This window comes from Protopterus annectens, chromosome 4.part0 (genome assembly GCF_019279795.1).
Source record: "Protopterus annectens isolate FY-2018-M chromosome 4.part0, PAN1.0, whole genome shotgun sequence".
Taxonomy (NCBI): domain Eukaryota; kingdom Metazoa; phylum Chordata; order Ceratodontiformes; family Protopteridae; genus Protopterus; species Protopterus annectens.
The window spans coordinates 1210157149-1210177784 of NC_056733.1; positions in this window are offsets into that span (position 1 = coordinate 1210157149).

Consider the following 20636-nt stretch of genomic DNA (forward strand, 5'->3'; position numbering starts at 1 on the left):
AGAGTAAAGATTCTGAGAGTAAGGTAAGGCCTTAAAGCTATTGCTATATAGGCATCAAGACTGAATAGAAGATATGGTAGGTAACTCATATGGTAGATTATATGTGGCTGAGTGGCACATGTTGGACTTAGTATGCTGGAAGCACGGAATGTATACATGAGGGGTCTGAAACATAAGGGAGATGAGGAAAAGTAGGAAGGCTAAGAATATTGTTTTTTTTAATAGTCAGTGCTGGTACATGTACATAGCCATTGGGAGAACAGGTGTTGTTTCAGCCAAGTCTTAAAGCATTCAGGGCTGCTAGTAGACCTAATTCCCAAAATATTTGGGATTCCAAAGATTCATTCAAATATGTTTAATCCACCTTTCCACCCCATAGTTACAACCAGAGGTTCCATTACAGAATCACTGGCTATGTTTGTAGATCACAAACTCAAATCTTTATTTTTTTCCACTGTTCTAATGTCATAAAGAATTTGTGGTACTTTTTTAAACAAATTTAGAAAAGTGCTGGTCAAAGACACAGACATTTTTGTGATATGTGATATCAAAAATTTGTTCACAGCCATACCTCATGATAAGGGGCTTCAATGTTTTCTGATATTGTATCTGAATGTGGTGGACTTTCTTCTAATGATATCCCTTTAGTATCCCACTTTATGGCGATCGTTTTAAGCAAGAATATTCCTTCTTTTGAAGAAGAATACTACAAGCAATTATGTGGTGTAGCAATGGGCACCACATGTGCCCCCACTTTTGTTAATGTGGTTCTCCTAAGTTGGGAGATAAATCAGTATTTAAATTGGACTTGTTCAAGTTCTGTTCATGCTACTTCCAGTACATGGACGACATATTTTTTTGTATAGATAGGTAACGTTAATGGGGTTAGTGAATTTATCACACAGCTTTAGGACACCTCATGTTTTGTTTTTAATTTAATCATCGACAAAATATTGATTACATCAATTTTCTTGATATTGCAATCAAGAAGGGAGTTGAAGGGTTGTGGAACAATGGTTTACAAAAAAACAATTTTGTCTATAATTCATTTTTACACTTTCAAAGTAATCATCCCATGCATCAAAAAAAGAGGAGTGGTAAAAAGACAGCTAAGCAGCATTTCCCATCTCACATCTGATGACCATCTCTGTTTATTTAGAATTTGACAAGTTGCTAGATATGTTTATCAAATGTGGTTATCCTAACAAGATGCATGAGGAAATTTACTCTGCAGTTGCACTCAAAAGGAATTAAAAATATTCATTAATAGCGGAGGTTTACAGGTTTTGAAAGACGCTAGTAACACTGATAAGACTCCTAACTGCAAACCTATTTTTGTAACAATATGACTTTATACTATTCCCCTGATGTGCAAGACATCAAGGGAATTCTGTGTAAGAACGTTTACATCGTGCATTATGACGAGGCACTGAAGACATGCTTTAGTGATCCCCCAAAATTCACTTTTAAAACTTGTTCTAATTTTATGAGCATTTTGGAAAGACCTAAGGAGATTGTCACCCTTCCTTTTCCTACCACAAGAAAATGTGGTCATTACCACCAGTGCTCTTTTGTGGATTCACAAGGGGGCTTATTTGACTCCATCAGTAGATGATCTGTTTATGGCAAATTTGATTGTTGGTCTGCTAGTGTGGATTATCTAACTTGGTGTGCCTCTTGTCCAGCTTATTACATCTGGTAAACTAATAATGCACTTAAAAGAATATGCCAACATAATTACAGTATTATCAAAACTAATAATGCACTTAAAAGAATATGCCAACATAATTACAGTATTACCAAATGGGACAACAAGAGCTCATTGGCGAGGCATTCACTTACATGTGCAGATTATCACAAGTTTAACTTTTGTATGCTGGAGCAGCTTAAAATAATTACATTGGGAATTGGAAGAACTTTCTTTTGCACTGGGAGATGATGTGGTGATTGTGACTTGATGCCACCAATTATCCCAGTTTAAACAATACCATTTCAGTAATGAGTGAATTAAAATATAGAGCAGCTAGACTATGAAAAAAATACATCAAAATGTTTTGCCCAATGATATGGGTGTAGTTAATTTCCTTTTATGAGCAGTATTCACCTTATTGGTTGTTTTTTCATTTCTTATATTTTGATTGGTTTAATATCTACATCATGCTTTTCTGTGATTGGTTGTTTTTAGGGGGGGGGGTTGGGCAAGGCTTTTTATTTGTTAAGTCATCCTTAACCAATTATTCAATAGTTCTGAGGATGTCATTTTTATGATGAAAGCACTAATCCTTGATTTTAATGTTCTCTATTAAAAGTTCCTGGCTTTGAGTGCAGAGTTATTCTGGTCGTTTTTTTTTTTTATTATTTTATTGAAGTTTATGTTAATAGATTCATGGTTGGCTTGTTTGTTCTTTTTTCTTTTTACTATTGCTTGCTCACAGAGCGTCTTCAGGCTTTTGTTGGTGCTTTTTCTTTATTTGGTGACTTTTTTTCTTTTTACCAAGAAAGTCCGACTGGATAATTTTATCCATTTTCAGCAGAAGCCCAGAGAGAAAAGTTCTACAAGTAATAGAATTGAAAATAATTATACATGGGTGTTAATTTACATAATATTACAATATACTGTAAATACATAGATTAATACAAATATTAATATAGGTCTGACAATTACAATAAAATACATACACCATTAGGAAACCAAGATAAATACAATATCATGTAGCATTGAAATATGTTGGCATACTATAATTGTGTGAGTTTATTACTCACTCAGAAAGCAAACATCAGAGTGGAAAATTCCAAGAGTGGATAAGGAGGAGTTGAGAAAGGGAGGGGAGAGTGACAAAAATAATTTTTAGTGGTAATAAGTAGGGTAGACATTGGAGGCAGGAGGAATAAAGTGTAAAAATAATATTAACAGTAAGAAAAAGTGTAATAAAAACAAGGAAAATGACAGGATGTATATAGGTTTTAAGGGAGAAGGAGCTGATATTTTAGCCAGAACAGCAGGAAAGTACAAAGCTGGGAGTCAGAGAAGAATTATTTTAGTTGTAGCTTAAATAAATTAATGTTATGTCTTACTCTGATTGGTGCAGGGACTGTATTCCAGAGTTTTGCTATAAAGTGTTAGTGCAAACTTTGACCGCAGTTTTTGTAAGGCTTATAAATATCAGCTAGATTTTTGTCAGACGATCTAAGGTGACAATATGGGAGGCAGTAGTTGAGAATTATACTTTTTGCTGGGCAGGAGATGGGATTAGCTGGGAATAATTTAGTTGGTGAGGTAATTCTAACCAATTTAGAGTTTTTAGTACAGAACAGTGATGTGTCCTGTGTCTTGTATGAGCTGCAAATCAACTACCTATCAACTATTTAAATTTATTGGCCATCCTACTGTATTTCATAATACCAGAATAAAAAAGTGACTACCTCCTTTCAATTTGTCTTGCTGTTTTAAAAATAGTGATTCTCCACTAAAACTTAACTTTTTAGACAGGTAAAACTTAAGTTACCTACTTTCACTTCTATCTCCTCTAGTGCACACTGCAGTGTTTAGGATAAACCATTTTTTTTCATCTTACCTTTAAGCATCTATTGCAAGACCACCAATTATCGGACAGCCCGCATTCTGCCTCTCAGTAATCATCTTGGGATTAGTGCTTCTGTTTTCTTCTGGTGAGAGAAGGAGTGCAGTTACATTATTTCCTGGTGACTGCTGGTCACCAGAACGCTTAATAACTGCTTTATAGGTGACAGCTTGGAATATGTGCTTATATTCGGATCCTGGTGAGAGTAGGAGCAGAGTGCATCGATTCCTGACTCTTTCTCGTTGGAATGTGTCTTTGCTTAACGTACCTGATTGGTCTGGTTGCTATTCAAGGCATCTACCAGAAAAAGGCTACAAGCCTGCAGACACTTACATCATCTGGGAGAAGACTGTGGATCATCAAACAGGTCATGGCCTGCTTCTCTTCTTGGGATTGCTGCTAACATTTTGCTTCTGGTGAGAGAAGAAGCAAAGGAGTATTTTATCCCAATAGAGTGAAGCTGTGCTCAGACCAGCATTAGTAGTAGCCAGGCAGTAGCCATTCATGTGACTACCCTCTTTTTATCATTCTTGACAAGCTAATTCTTTATTTTTCAGTAAGTACTGCTTGATTTCTTTCAAACTTCAGAATATCTGCCTAAATACTTCATCTTTAAATTTTCAGGGTCTACGTATTAGTTTCCCCTCAAGTGTTTGGCAGTGCTCTGTACAGACTCAGACACTTTGAGTGACATTTTTTCCTGCAAAAGGCTTTAGTACTTAATATATTGAGTTCATATCCAGGCATGTCTAAAGGTCAATTCTCTGTACTTTCTTCTGTCAACCTGGTGAACTTGGGCATCCTGAGGCAATGTAGCAACTGCCTCGTGTACACAGACAACCCTCTCCTCTTACCTCCCAACACTATGACTTGTGAGAGATGCACATATATAGCCTAACTGGAAGCCAAGCATTCTCCAGCCAAGACTGGATTAGCCAGTCAAGCAGAGAAGGTTAACACCTGCACCAAACCACATTCAACACATAGCCCTCCAGAACATACACCACTACAACCCTCACATAGTAACACAAAACACACACCTACTTTTGAGAAGGCTCTCAATAAAAATCTGCTCAAACAACAGGGACCTCTGAGGCAGAAATGCAAATAACCACCACATCCCAGCACAAACCATGAGACACGTAGCGCACATAAACAGTGTGCCACTCAACCAAAGCCCATAAGGCAAAACAACTTACCCAATACACTAGTCATAGGTGACTCAATAGTAAGGCACACTGATGTCCCACTCACTAGGTAGAATAAGGAGAAAGTTATGGTCAGCTGCCTATCGGGTGCCAGGATCTGCCACATAAAGCATGCACTTAGGTCACTCCACAACAGGTACAAATATGACTCTGTCATTGTCCATGTTGGTGTGAATGACCTGAGACGTACCTCCATGGACTACAAGAAATGAGACATAGAGGAGCTCTCTGATCTTGTAGCCCAGGCAGGTATGACCCTAGCTCAGACTAGCATCCTACCATCACCCAGAATGACACCACAGTACAAGAAGAAAATGATTGACTTCAACAATTGACTAAGTTTCTGGTGTCATTCTAAGGGGATCCAGTATCTGTCTGCCTGGGATGACATGATCAACAGACCAAGATGCTTCGCCAGAGATGGCCTGCACCTGTCACCTCAGGGATTCCAGATACTGGCCAAGGCTCTTGCCACCCCTATAGTGCCTTTTTAGGCAATGTCCTGAAGACAAAATTACCACCATAACAGCTACAAGCAAACAAAATCTGAGGGTTATGCTACTCAACACTAGAAGTCTAAATCTCAAAATGCACTTGCTCAAAGCACTCCTTAAAATGGAGAACATTGACATCTGTGCAGTGACCGAGACCTGGTTCAAGGTTCCGGAGAGCACCCCAGCATTACTAGGCTATAATTCATACCACACCTTTTGGCCCCTAAACCTGGACTGAAGCATTAAAGGCAGTGGTGTCTCCATATTCATAAAGGATATGCACACCTCCAGACTAGTAGCCCAGCATAATACATCAGAGATACTTCAAGTACAACTAACACTGGGTAAAACTGCAATCCAGGTTGTAGCCTGCTATAGATCCCCCACCATGTCCCAAGACTCCCACTCCACATTCCTAAACACACTGGAAAATATTAGAGTACAACCCAATAACCTTATACTGGGAGACTTTAACTACCTCTCCATTAACTGGGAAAATTACTCATGTACCAACACAGTTGCTCAACCTTTTCCAGAATTCATTAATTCCAATGCCCTGGGCCAACTCATTCTTACCCCCACCAGGGGTAGAAACATCCTTGACCTGGTCATTACTAACATGGGTGACCATTGCTCTACACCAGTAATCAACTCCTCCCTGTTCAGATCTCACCCACAAGCCAATCACCATGGATATCCACAGCCCACCCTCAACCCCCCTAAAAGAAACCACTGTAAAAAACGTCTCCAAAGTCAATTTTGGACTTCTAAAAATAGAGGTGGCTAACTTCACAACGCCTATGCAAATGGAAAATAGGTGCATGACTGAATCATCCGCCAATGCACTGTATGAGCAGATACACAAGTGCATGGAACGGGACATACCAAACAGAACCAAGATGCTCTCCTCCAAAAAAAGGGAGCCAATCTGATGGTCCCCCACCATAAACAAACTCTACAACAGAAGGAAAAAAAGGGTGAAGTCCCAAAACTGGAAAAACTCCCTTGTCAGCCTCAGCAAAAAACTAAGATCCCTCATCAAATCCTCTAAAGCTAGCTATAAAAACAAAATTGCTGCATTTCTAAAGACAACCACAAGGCATTCTATAGCTATGTCAAGACTTTACATGGCAATACTCAGATCTGCTCTGAGTTACAGCACAATGGCAATACATATACAGAACCAACTGATGTTGCCAACATATTGGTCGACAGGTTCAATGCAAACTTTACCCCCCTTTCACCCCCTAAAGGGCCTATCACAATACCTGAGGAATGCCAAGTCCCTATTATCATGGCTACACAGGTAAAAACCCCACTGTCCAAAGCCAAGAATACAGCTTCCATGGGACTGATAACATCCCTGGCTGTGTTCTACATGAATTACAAAGTGAACTGGCACCATACCTGAGTACTCTGTTCAAACACAGCCTAATTTCAAGTTTTGTTCCTACCAAATGGCGCACTGCTATGGTCATCCCACTCCACAAAGGGGGAGTGACTACAGACTCTCAGAACTACTGCCCCATTAGCCTGACGAGTCTGATATGTAAGGCTATGGAGCACATCATCATGGACCTTATAAATAAGGACATAGGGAATCTCCAAACTCTGGACACCACGCAGTTTGGGTTTGCGAAAGGTAGATCATGCCTGCTCAACCTGATAGACTTATTCGAGTCTGTCACCAGAGCTGAGGATGAGGGAAGGTAGTTCACACAGCCTACCTAGATCTTGCCAAGGCCTTTGACACCATCCCTCACTCAAGAATCATAGATAGACTCACTAAACTAGGCATAAACCCCTATGTCATAAGATGGGTTGCCAACTGGCTCACTGATAGAACCCACACTGTGAAAGTAGCAGACTCCAAATCTGACTACCGACCAGTTGCAAGTGGTGTCCCACAGGGATCAGTCCTAGGTCCTCTCCTGTTTGGCATCTACTTCTCTGAAGTTCAAACCAACACAAAGGGACTCTGGCTGACAAAGTTTGCAGATGATTGCAAACTGAGAGCCATTATTGATTCTCTGACTGATGTAGTCATTCTACAAAAAGGTCTCACTAACACCAGTGACTGGTACCAGAACCACGGCCTTAAGCTCAATGCCAAAAAGTGCATTATCATTCCCTTTGGGAAAAATTCGGTACCCATGAACTACCACATTGGCGGTAGTCCACTAAACACTGAAGGTGTGATAAGAGACCTGGGAACACAGGTTGACAGCAACCTCTGCTTTGATAACCACATCGCCACTGTAGTCAGAAAGTCCTTCTATGTGGCACATCTCATTACAAAAGGTTTCTCATCCAGGAAGAAAGAGGTCATAATCCCTCTGTACGCATCCCTCATTAGACCTATTATAGAATACAACACCCTGTTTGGCATGTACCTCACTAGATGCCTACAACAATTGGAAAGGTCACAAAAATAGCTCACTATGAGGATCTTAGGCCTTAGACGCATGCCCTATATGGACAGACTCAAAAAAACTCCAGCTATACTCTGTCTCTTATCGCCTACTTAGGCGATCTCTGCTTGACCTACAAAGCCATGTCTGATCCAGAGCTGATAGATATGTAACACCTAAAGAAATCCCAATCCCTCCATGCCACACACTCCAGGGACCTAAACCTCATTACCACAATAAACAGAACATGCTGGAGGGACAGGTTCCTAACCCAAAGACTTCCCATAATCTGGAACAAACTTCCCATTCACATGAAGCAGAGCACTTCACTGGCTCTCTTTAAGAGAAATCTTGACAAGTGGATGGGCAATAGGAAGTTCACCCTGGGGATCACTTCAGTGGCCTTGCTTGACAGGGCACTGGGAACTATCTTTGGGCGGCATGATGCCAGGGAATCTTCTTGGGCTAGGCTTATATAGGCTCCAGGAGCGTTAGCCTAGTACACACCTATGAACCTATGAACCTTGTTTTAACACTGTTCTAGTTTAGATTTTAGGGGAGTCTGGAGGTTAGTCATGCTAGTAGAACCATGTAATAGAGAGGGGAATAGGTATGTAGTAGCAAGAGTGACTTTGGTGGATGCAGTAAGGAATTATTTGCCTCTGTATAGTATTCCTATTTTTTGTGAGTTTTTTTTAATATTGCTCTATACGCTGAGGTCATATTTAAGGTTGCCATCTATTGTAACCCCTGGGGCTCTACTTCAATTAACATATTATTTAGTGATGTGGTCTTAAAATTATTTTTCTCATGGGTAAGTGATTTGGGGAAAAATAAAAGGAGTTTGGTTTTATTTGGATTAAGAAGGAGTTGGTGGTTACAAAGCAATTTTTCAATAGATTTAAAGGCATGTTGTACAAGCTTTTCTAAGAAATTTTCTAGATTGCCTGAGAGGCAGATTTGAATGGAATTGCCTGCATACTGTACAAGGGATGCTTACTATATAGAAGTAAGAACATTGTTTATAAAGACATTAAATAGAAGTGGATCGATGTTAGAGCCTTGTGATACACCTGTAATTATGGATCAGTAAGGGGAAAGGGTGGAATTCCTTTTGACTACCTGGTAGAATTATGGCAAGTAATTAGTTAATGACCGAAGAGTAGGTTATTAGACACCCATTGTGGACAGTTGTAATAGAACTTTTTATGAGCCACAGTGTCACCAGCTTTTGATAAGTCTAGGAATAAGGAATAAGCAACTGGGGCACAAACATTTTGCTGTTAGCTGCATTCTTTGCAGCAGCATATCTCAATAACTATATACTCTGTAAAACAGAGGCCTCCCTTGATTATTACCTTATGCTAAAAATAATGCAAAATGGCCATTAAAGAACGTATTAAAGGCTTCTTTGACTGCAACACTCAATTTGCTAAATCTCTGCAGTTCATCTCAAAGAATATCTGCTCCCTTCTGCAACCCATAAATATCTCTTCCCCCTTCACATAACACCTCTGAAAAAAGATAATCCTGGAATTCTATGTAACTTTGAAAAGGCACACATGACTGTTGTTAGATTGTCTCCCTCTGTATAATTAAAATCCTACTTTTGAGCATCCATTCCTCTTGAAGGAGGTTCATAGTTTTACAGTAAAAAAAAAGCTACCTCTGAAATCTAAAATTTCCAGAGATGTTGGACCTGAATACTTCCCCCAAAATTTATAAGGATGGCAGCATACTCCCTGGTAATCTTCTTCGATAGCGGCATAATTAAAAAAAAAAATGTCCAAGAAAAACAGTTCTAGAAAAAAACAGAAATGAATTGTGGCAACAGCCTCTCAGACCATATGAAAATAAGACTTTACTTCTAGGGGAACTCATTTAAAAAGAGAACAAAAAAGGCGTAGAAATGTTCTTAAATGAAATATTTTATTGAAGATGTTTAGTGCTTTCATCCATAAACCGACTTCATCAGATAAAGCAATCGAAGACAAGTTACAGTAGCTCAATTTATACATACATTCAGGTAGGCAGTACGGGCGGTCACAGTGGTGCAGCAGTTAGCATTGCCACCTCACAGCAAGAGGTGCTCTGGTTCAATTCTCAGCTGGGGTGCCTTCTGTGCAGAGTCTGCATGTCCTCCCTGTGGTTGCATGGGTTTCCTCCGGGTGCTCTGGTTTCCTCCCACATCCCAAAGACATGCAGCAGGTGGATTGGACACTCAAAATTGGCCCTAGGTATGAGTGTGTGCATGTGTGTGCCTTCTGTGGAAGGTTGGGTGCTGGGCTGGCAACTCGACACCGTAAAACTCCACTGCCAATCATGAGCGGACAGATGATCCACTGTGGTGACCCCTAACCGGGAAAAAGCCGAAAGAAGAAGAAGAAGAAGTTTCAGGTAGGCAGTACATAGATGACCTGCTGTGCTCATTTCAGATAGGTTTGAGGTACAAGCCTCTTTTGCAGGGAATTGGTGCTTGGAGTGCAGCTTGATTTGAATAATTGCTTTAAGTAACCAGTAAGAAACAATCCTAATTATCAGTGTCAGGCCAATGCAGTTTTAAGCTATCCAGCAACAGTTGCACGGTTTTAGAAAAGCATATGTTTCAAGTTTGAACAATATATAGAATCAGATCAATGTAGCTTCCATGTTAGAAAGGTATCACATTAAGGACTCTTCTTATATATGGCCCAAAGTTCAGATTATTCAAGAGATGTCTATTCATACAACCCACATTTATGTAGTTTTAGGTATGATAAGAAGCATGTTTATATTTTATTTGCAATAAGAAACAAGCTTGTATGTGTTGCCTGTTTGGTTTAATCAATCAGAAAATTCCTATGGTTAACAAATGCCCTTTTACCAGGTTTCATTGGCAGGGCAGAGCAATACAGAAGTAATAAAAACAAATAAGAAAAAATAATAAAAATAAAAATAAATAAATATAAAAAAATTTAAAACAATAAAATGAAGAGCACTTTCACCTGTGGAAGCCAGGCTTCATCAGACTGATATTATTTTATTACATTTGAATTGCTCTGCCCTGTCAGTGAAACCAGGTAACAGGGTATTTATTAAATCATAGGAATTTCTGATTGATCAAGCCAAACAGGCAAATCATTTAAGCTTGTTTCTCAACATAGATAAAATATTAACATTTCTTATCATACATGAAACCCTGTAAATGTGGATCCTATGAATAAACTCTTAAATATTCTCAACTTTGAGCCACATATAAGAAGAGTCCTTAATGTGGTATCTCTCTAACAAGGAGGTTATACTAATCTGAGTTTGTATATTGTTCAGACTCAAAATATATGCTTTACTAAAACCTTGTGACTATACCTGGATAGTTTAAAACTGTAATTTTGATATACTATGGCCCTAACATTGCTAATTAGTATTATTTCTTCTTGGTCTCCTACAGTTATTATTCAATCAAGAAGCACTCCAGGCACCTATTATCTGCAAAAGAGCCAGTTACCTCAAACCAATTTCAACTGAGCAGATCAGGCCATCTCTTTTGGGACAAAAGCTAATCAGAAATAAGGTCTTATTTTCATATGGCCTGAGCAGGATTTCACAGCTGTTGCCTCAATCAATTTCTCTTCAATTGAAGCATCAGAGAGGACAAAGTATCAACTCCCAGAAAACAGGCTGGCACCATCCCTCCTCAAAATGGTGGAGCATCTATAAAATGAAAAATTTCCCACTAGTAGCCACCCTAGACTGATTTTCCAAATAGATGAAAAAACAATACACTAACAGCAGGCCATATTCCTTACATGGTACAATATCATAACAACCTAATATGTTTTCCACAAAGGCTTAATTGCAAACACTGCACTTGTGATGAGCAAATTTGCATGAGGAGAAATTAATATAGGACAAATAGTGTCAGGACTCTTCCTTAATTTGTTTGAGGCTCTCATCTCCAATAATCATACAGTCCTAAATAAAATGCATACAACTGCATGACTAACCTGCCCTGTATATACAGCATCAGCCTCAGATGGTTCCAGAGCTACCTGCCCTGTATATACAGCAACAGCCTCAGATGGTTCCAGAAGTACAACTCAAACAAGACATTTCATGTTAGGTGAGGCAATGCACTTTCTTCAGACTAAATAAGTAACAAAAGTGGGTCAAATTCTCCATAGCCTGTACCACTAACAGACCACTGTGGTGCAGAATGCCAATGAGGTTGTTCATCTTTACTTAGAAAAGAATCATGATAATGCAGATAAACAGCTGAAGGCAGGTTTCAAAATACTATAAAAATGTCTTAACAACTCTAATCTAATCCAGTGCACACAAAAGTAACTCCATTCTATTCTGCAGTAGTCAATGCCATCGTACATACTATCCCAAATTATTGTTTATGACTGGTGCTGGTGATGGTGATGGCATTCCTAAGCTAAAGTGCCTCAGCATAATTCTGTATGCGACACTGTCCTTCAAAGATGTTACAGAAATTTAATCAGCAGCTAGACAGCCTTTACTGCTTTATATATTATTGTATACAAACCATTAAACTAAGTCAGTGGCACCTCTCTCCTTCATTCCAGATTATTTTGTCATTGTATTGTACTCAGCCCTTCCTGCCAATCTCCTCATTAAATCAGTACAATCTTAGGATCATAGGAGATTACTAGGCTATCGACCGGGAGATCATTTCAAGCCTAGCTGTTTCATCCCAATGTAATACTATAGAAATGTTAGTTAATACCCAAGATTGCATTTAGTAATGACTGAAAATGTCCAGGAAGGTTGTGGGCACTATTCCTGGTAAGAATTTACAGTGCCCCATCCACTCGTCCAGGTTTCTTTTGAACAGTGTCATAGAGGTGCTCTGTTTTATGTGAATAGGCAGCCTATTCCAAGACATGGCAGTTGCTGGGAGATAAATCTGTCCCTTGAAAATGTCCTATTCAATTTACAGGCCATATGTAGGTCCCTAAAATGGGTGTCCCTAGTCCCATTTGATTTACAGATATGCAGCAAGTTTGTTAGGTTTGGGTCTGAGATTGCTCTGTAAGCCAGACATACGTCTCCCCTAAGAAGTCTATATGATACAGCGTAAAGTGAAGGGACAAATCAGCAACTTCTATACAAAGCTCAACATTTAGGGCACACTACCGTGACCTATTTTACAACTAAGATGGGCCAGATTCACATATAAACTAAATTTGTACTTTCTAAAACACTATCTACCTGGTTGTATTCCCTATGCCCCCCCAACTCATTTCTTTGCTGAATGGTATCACCTTTCAGTCATATAGCAGTAGACAGGAATGGGTACTTTTCTTAACAGAACCACTAGAAGCCCAAACTCATATGGCAATGACCAGTTTAGGAATTTTGTGGGGCATATGTATATGAAAACAGTTCACAAATTAGACAATAATGCTGCCAGCCACTCTACCCTCACAATTTCATAAGTAAATGTCATGTACATTAGGTACACATCACCTCTAAACAGATGCTACTGACACAGACATTAATTCAGACCTTTGGCACTATTACAGCATGTAACCAATTACATAGATGTAAACAGACTTATGCCAGTAGTCTACAGCTGGAAATGTGTCATCCTGTCAATGGTGTCAATATCCATTCATCAATTTATGTCTGGCAGTTGGCACAGAGGAATAATGAGCTGTTCACTGGCTGGTCCAGGGTTTGATTCCATCAGCCTCCATCGCCTAAGTGTGTGACCGTGAGCAGGTCACTTATCTAGACAGCACTCCCAGGCTGAATATAAAAAAAAGGTCCATGAAGATCAGTGCTCTCCCTTGTTAAATAAATAATTTGTTTTCTATTTTTTGGTCTTTCCTAATTCTGATATTTCAGATCATCCGCATGCTTTCTATTTTTTCTTTCCCTTTTTATAGTCAGCAGGAAGATGTTTAATTGATCACAACACAGTTTCCCTCATAGCTCATGGATCACTTTGATTTGATTTTGTTTCCTACATTATTCATGACCCTAGTCGAAGGCATTTTGAAACTTCGTACATGTCGCCCTGATTTCATGTATTTCCTTCTAATTTTATTTTTCCTTTTAAATAACCATTTGACAAGCAGATTTAAATTACAGTGACCTTTCCATACAGATGAAGTGTTTCTAGAATTTTCTTCCCAGGACTGCACAGAATTAATCATTAACAAAATAGTTTAGTTAGTTGGTTAGTCTGGAAATGTAACACAGTTATATTGAATTGTTCACCAGAGTCTGTGGCAAGGCAGACTACCTGTAGAGTGAGAAAACCATTTAATTCATTCAACTGGTATGAAAGAAGTAATCAGCCTTCATTATGAAGTATTAAAACTTATCCTGTATTGAAATGTCATGAGTAGAAGAACTTCTGTGGCAGTTTAAATGAAATATGCATATGGATTTAATGTGAAAACTATGAGAAACGGAGGTTAAAGGCAAAGAAGAGGGAACGAGAAGAAGAGCCAAACCGAAATGTGTGAGGGGGCTAGGACAGACAGGATTAGTTTAAGGAAGGTCATTAGGGTTACCATTTATTAGTTTTTGGCAGATATTTCTTCACATGACTTATTAGCCCTTTTTCTGTCTTCTTTGTGTTCCTGTTGTTATTGTTATTTACACTTGTGATGAAATTAAATGCTAGAGAACTCTGTTACCCATAGCAGTCAATATGTTATTTATCATTAAAATGCTGACAAGCTTTACTCCCCAGGCCTCAGCTGAAAATGGCCTCCTACTCGGTCAAATTTCCCGATAATCATATTTCAAAAAAATAAATAAATAATGTCCATTACAGGTATCAAATACCCTTACTAACATACAATGCATAGCAATACTTTTATAGTCCCATAACTTCAAACACAATGTTGAATAACATTGGCCATTCTTATCACAATAACACCAGGGCCAGAATAAAGAGATACAAGTGTTATTATCCTTGGTACTTAAAATAAAAGCTGACATTGGATAATGAACTCTACTGCCTTTTGACTTCACACACTGGGGGGGGGGAGTACTCACCCCACAGAACTGTCTTGTATAGCTTCATGTGAAAGATGACAATGTGCCTGATTTGAGAAGACTTGCTCTCAGTTTAACTGACTTTCCTCAGTGTAAGCCTACTTTATAGACAACTGTTACACTGGAGTAAGTCACTTACACTGAGACTTTACACTGGAGTAAGTCACTTACACTGAGGCCTTACAATGGAGTAAGTCACTTACACTGAGGCCTTACAATTGAGTAAGTCACTTACACTGAGGCTTTACGCTGGATTAAGTCACTTACACTAAGGCCTTACACTGGAGTAAGTCAATTACACTGAGGCCTTGCACTGGAGTAAGTCACTTATACTGAGGCCTTACAATTGAGTAAGTCACTTACACTGAGGCTTTACGCTGGATTAAGTCACTTACACTAAGGCCTTACACTGGAGTACGTCAATTACACTGAGGCCTTGCACTGGACTAAGTCACTTACACTGAGGCCTTACAATTGAGTAAGTCAATTATACTGAGGCTTTACGCTGGATTAAGTCACTTACACTAAGGACTTACACTGGAGTAAGTCAATTACACTGAGGCCTTGCACTGGAGTAAGTCACTTACACTAGATTAAGTCACTTACAATGGAGTAGGACACTTACAAGTCTTGGAATCTGACCCAATGCCTCTGCTACAATTCTCACCTGTGCTGCAATCCTAGGCACCTAGATACTGTATAGTCATCATTAACAAATGCATTAATAGTTTAAAATGGCTTTTCATACAAAGGAACTTATGAGCAATCCCATTTATGTGTATGTGGTCTGAACTAGATGACACATGCAACAATATCTGGTGCAAGCTAACTGCAGACTTGCTAGCTAGGTAGCACTAGATAGCTTGGATTCAGTATAACAAAAATATAGATTCATTCTCTTTTACTTTCACAGCCACCATGCCCAGAATCAAAGAAATATCCTAAAATCCCGTAGTAATAGAAGAAAGTAAAAATATGCATTGGAAAAGGTATGAGGACTCATAACCACTCCAACAAGCCTCAACCACAATATAATACCACTGGAACCTTGTATGAGTCTGCAAATATTATTCCTGTTCTCCCAAACAAAGTCCATCCACAGCTCCAACTTCACATAAGATTTCCACAGAGTTGGACTGCCTTCCAAAGTTCAGAGGCAAAATTTATGTTGAGTGCCTATCCCACTGGGTTAGAGCAGCAGGGAAATTTCTGTAGCTATCATCAACCACGACTTTCAAAAATTAATAAAAAATGAAACTGCTGCTCTTTGTGTGAGCTGAAAACAAATTGAAATGGGTAATGAATAAATGCTGCGGTAACTGGAAAATAAAAAGGTAAAATTGGTATTTCATCTGGAAAGCTTCTTCAGAAAGAACCTGAAAGATAAAAAAAACAGGTTGGGACAGAATGATGAAGAAAAATAAGAGATGATCACACATAATAAGGAGAATGTTACACATGTATGGATATCAGTTGCCAAAAAATGTTGAAAATACTTCAGAGGAGAATGAGAAGATCAGGAAAATGAAGCAGTAACACCTGGACGAAGGTAATATAACAGCCGGAAATCATTGATGTATCAACCTAGTTAGCACATCTTGGCAATAATATAGATGACTGCTAGCCTCTCCACGTCAAAAAGAAAAAGAAAAAAACATACCATCAGTCTTGAAAAGTCATAGTAGAGGTGTCTGCAAAACGAGCCTTTTTTCAGAATAATATGTTTTTCTGTTACTAGACCCACACACAGTTAGTAAAACAGTGTTGTACAAGTTTAGTTCTGTTAATTATTAATGCACGTGTCATTAAATATGTTTAACTTTATAAAGAAAATCAGTTACTCTAGGAGGAACAAGTCTAAATATGAAGTCCTAAATCATAGTGCTATGCCTAAATCACAGACATTTAAAAGTATGGATTAGGGAATCACTGAGAGTAATATAGAATGAAACTATAGATAGATAGACAGACAGACAGAACAATAAAACAAAAGAAAAAAATTAAATGGAAGGTGAGAAAAAGTAATACCTTAAAGGGAAAGGAGGCTGAAAGATAATGGTGGCCATTAAAAAAAATTATTTCTGTAGGATCCTAAGACAAATGATATATTTGGGTTCAGTGTTTCTTCTGTCATCAGCATCACAAACCAGTTGTGGAAAACATTGGTTGTAAATTTTGCTTAAGCAGATTTTTCACTCTGACAGCCATCCCAGTGCCCACATCCTTCACTGGGTCTGCTGTCACTCCAATCACTCCTGGTCCAATTCCCAAATTTAACCCAGGGACAGCAGGGATCCTAAGGGTAATAAGGAGGTTCACTGCTGTTCATTTCCTAGCTGGGGGTTTGCTTTTTGACCTACCCTCCCCCGGTTCTATATGGTACAACCTGAGGAAAGACATGCATGGGGAAGTGCAGCATATCACCTACCTCCACTGCAGCTCCACCTTGTCCCCACCCTATTTCCCCTATTGACGTACACCTCCTGATGTAAAACTCCCAGCTTCCACCAGGGATTTTCACAGGAGATACCCCCATTCACACCCACTCCATATCAATAGGTTTATACTTAACTAATCATACAGTATAATTATTCAGCATGCCACTTCATTCTTTCTACTACCACCTCCTCCTTACCCTACTAATTTTTCAAATATCTAATATCTTACTCCAACTCTTCTCTCCAAACTCTTACTCAAAGCTGTTACTATAAACACAAACACAGTCACTAATAAACTAGCCAATTCTAATCAACAAAAACATTATATGTGCTACGTTCCTCTAACTATTAGCTGTCTCTACCTTCACCTCAAAGAAAATTAGGAAAATTTACTTAATTTTTCCTTCATTTAATCTAGGTGACATTTTATTATTTTATTTATTTTATTTTACATTTGTTGACCGGGAAATTCCGACTGGATATATGTCCATTTTCAGTGGAGGCCCGGGCAGAAAAGCTCCAAATACAGTAATGAAATTTTGAAAACATAGTTAAAAAGGATTTTTGATGATTAAGACTCAACTTAAACTTTAAACATAATTAATATACATATTTTTTACAAGTACAGTCATAGAGAATAACATAACACAGAGAGTTATTACGTAGCTAAACAAAAAATCTTTAGGAATAATTAAAAAGGGAAATAATCAAAGCAAGAGGAATCCAGTACCAATAGACTTAAAAATGAGGCCATACACTGCCACATTACTCCTTTCAATATTAGTGACAGTCTGCCTAACTCCTTCACTCATGATTTCCACCTCCCTTCAGTAATCAGCTTTTCACTTCACTTAAAAAAAAACATTCTTAGCCTGGGTGACAAGCTCGGCATCGTCCTGTGTCATGCTTTCCATACTTGCATTCAGATTTACTCATACAAGTACAGCACCTATACTCCTTACACATTAGCATAAGTGGCAGTTTGGCTAGCCTCTCTCATCTAATAAATTGTTTCAGCCTAGATGTCAGCGAGGCTTCCCTCCGTATCTCTACTACAGTTTTGTCTGTATTCTTTTATAGGGTCTACTTTTAATAAGACCCACTCATCCTAGGTGGCAGATACATTAACCAACCTATCACAATCTCTTCCTGTTATAATCATACAAACCTACCCCTATTGCTTTTTCCTACCCTTCCATCATGACCCACTCTTCAATCACTTACTCTCTCTTTTACAATGGTACATCACTTACTCATCCCTGAGAATTTAACTTTTATCCTTTCTGATACTTACTTCATCTTAACTCAATGATACATTACCTACATCTATAGCTGCTAACTGTGCCTTTCAGCATTCCTCATGCAATCTCTTCCAAATATCTACCACTTCACACAATGTTAATCATGCTAAATTTTATACTAGCTTGCTAAATGTGAATATACAGTGGATATAAAAAGTGTACACACCCTTGCTAAAATGCCAGATTTTTGTGATATAAAAAAAGAAGACCACAATAAATCATTTCAAAACTTTTCCCACCTTTAATGCGACCTATAATCTGTACAAGTCAATTGAAAAACAAACAAATCTGTTAAGGGAAAAATATAAAAAATAAAAAATGTACAATACGCTGGTTGCATAAGTGTGCACACCCTTAAACTAATACTTTGTTGAAGCACCTTTTGATTTAATTACATCATTCAGTCTTCTTGGGTAGGAGTCTATCAGCATGGCATATCCTGACTTGGCAATATTTGCCCACTCTTCCTTGCAAAAGCACTCCAGATCTGTCAGATTGTGAGGTCATCTCTTGTGCCCCCTTCAGGTGACCCCATAGATTTTCTATTGGATTTAGGTCTGGGCTTTGGCTGGGCCATTCCAAAACTTTAATTTTCTTCTGGTGAAGTCATTCTTTTGTTGATTTGGATGTATACTTGGGGTCATTGTCATTTTGAAATGTGAAGTCCCTCTTCATCGTCAACTTTCTAGCAGACGCCTGAAGGTTTTGGGCGAAAAGTGACTGGTATTTGGAACTGTTCATAATTCCCTCCACCTTGAATAAAGCTCCAGTTCCTGCTGAAGAAAAGCAACCCCAAAGCATGATACTGCCACCACCATGCTTCACCATGGGACTAGTGTTCTTTTGGTGATGTGAAGTATTGTTTTTGTGCCAAACGTACCTTTTGGAATAGTGGCCAAAAAGTTCAACCTTGGTCTCATCAGACCATAATACATTTTCCTACATGATTTTGGGAGATGATGTATTGTTTTGCAAATTTAAGCTGGGCCTGGATGTTTTTCTGTGTAAGAAAAGTTTTTTTGTCTTGCAACCCTACCCCATAGTCCAGACATATGGAGAATACAGGAGATTGTTGTCACATATAGTACACAGCCAGTACTTGCCAGAAATTCCTACAGCTCCTTCATTGTTGTTCTAGGTCTCTTGGCAGCCTCCCTGACCAGTTTTTGTCTAGTCTTTTCATAAATTTTGGAGGGATGTCCAGTTCTTTCCAATGTCACTGTTGTCCCATACTTTCTCCACTTTTTGATGACTATCTTCACTGTGTTCCATGGTATATCCAGTGCTGTGGAAATGGTTTTATACCCTACAACTGACTGATACCTTTCAGCAATGAGATCCCTTTGAATCATTGTATGCTCTCTGTGAACCATGGCTTTTGCTGTAGCAGGCAACTGAGTAAATGTCAGGAAAATTCTCCTAGGACAGCTGAACTTTATTTGGGGTTAATCAGAGTGTGTACCCAAGAAGATTGAATGCTGTAATTAAATCAGAAGGTGCTTCAACAAAGTATTAGCTTAAGGGTGTGCACACACAACAATGCATCAGTTTAAGGGTGTCCACACTTATGCAACCAGCGTATTGTACGTTTTTTTTTTTATATTTTCCCCTAACAGATTTGTTTGTTTTTCAATTGAATTGTACAGGTTATAGGTCACATTAAAGGTGGGAAAAGTTTTGAAATGATTCATTATGGTCTTGTTTTTTTAATATCACAAAAACCTGGTGTTTTAACAGAGTTGTGTACACTTTTTATATCCACTGTATCTTATAAACAAACCTTTTATAAAACATCCCTGCCCCTTTAGGTAATAATAAAGACTTCCTTAGTAGATAGTATTATGTGTTCTACAAACCATTCCTCTTATTACTTATATTTCTATTTATTTTTTATTTATTTATGTATGTATGTATTTATTTATTTATTCATTTATTCATTTATCTGACATCTGTTAACTGGGTTGGTCCGAATGAGTTAGTTCCCATTTTCAGCAGAGAGCCATGGAGAAAAGCTCCAGAGCATTACAAACATTATTAGAAAATAAAGATTGAAGCATTAAGTTTGAGACATAAATTGTGAATAACTTAGTTGTGTCTGCAAAAAAGATACTAAATAGTGGAAACATTTTAGCAGGCTAAAACAACATTACATCAGAGAAAAAGGATATCATTAACCCAAACTCAGG